Here is a 1057-nt window from a genome sequence, read left to right as displayed (position 1 = left end):
CATCATCAGGGAATATGAAAAAACTGGGGGGGGGGGGGGGGGGGGGGGTTGTGGCTTTTGATGAATTTAGGATCAATAGATATTGCAATCACATGGTCATTGCACGCGGCCGTAGGATGAATAATGATTTCGTGACTATAAGAAGACTTGAAAGCCAAACCAGGGGCCCCCTGAAAGCCCCGTGGTCAGGGGGTGCAGACCTCGGCCACACCCCTCCAGAGATTTTGACCACATTGTTTCTCATTTTATTCAGTTTACTGTGCAATTATCTTGTCGGTTTTATTTTAATGGAGGTCTGAAGCATTGTGACGTATCCTAAAGGCAAAGTCTACTAATTATTGAGCTATTCCCAGAGCTCCCAGCCCATGTGTCCCCAAGGTCATGAATGACTCTCCAAGCTCATTGAGTATACTTTCCAAGACCTTCTCCACACCACCAGGAAATAAAAGTCTGGTGGATGATGCTGGATCCTTCATCTGTTTTTTGAAGTTGGAATTCCCCAGCTTGGGATGGATAACGTACATATATCTATTTATTTCTGGCCCATAATAGAAGTCTGATTTAAAGATACTCTGTATAGTTTCTTGAAGACGTTTCTCCTCTGATCCAAGAGGCTTCTTCAGTTCTGAATCAGATGTCCAGTTGCTCCTGATTCAACGCCTTTGTGCATAACTATGACCTGGAGGACTGAGAATCTCCACATGTCTAATTCATCAGTTCATCAAGAATTATACATAGAGAAAAACCTGAATCCAGCACAGGAGCAAGAGCTGGTCTCATAATGAATCTTCCATCTTTAGTGTCCTCTGTGCATTGTTCTTCATGGGAACTTGCAACAGGGACCCAAAATATTTTTTTCTCCCCCTCAGGCCTCAGTTTAAAGTACAGCCTTGATTTTCTGGCAAATGGTTTAGTATAATGATAATAAAGATAATAGATTTGTTGGAAAATGTGGGAACAACTGACATGATGATGTCCTTAATGTAAAAGGAATAGTGTGTCATTTTGGGGAAAGTGCTTAGTTGCATTCTTGCCGTGTTAGATGAGAATATCGATT

Source organism: Scophthalmus maximus, chromosome 15 (genome assembly GCF_022379125.1).
Source record: "Scophthalmus maximus strain ysfricsl-2021 chromosome 15, ASM2237912v1, whole genome shotgun sequence".
In the NCBI taxonomy this organism is placed as follows: domain Eukaryota; kingdom Metazoa; phylum Chordata; class Actinopteri; order Pleuronectiformes; family Scophthalmidae; genus Scophthalmus; species Scophthalmus maximus.
This window is presented reverse-complemented; position numbering follows the sequence as displayed.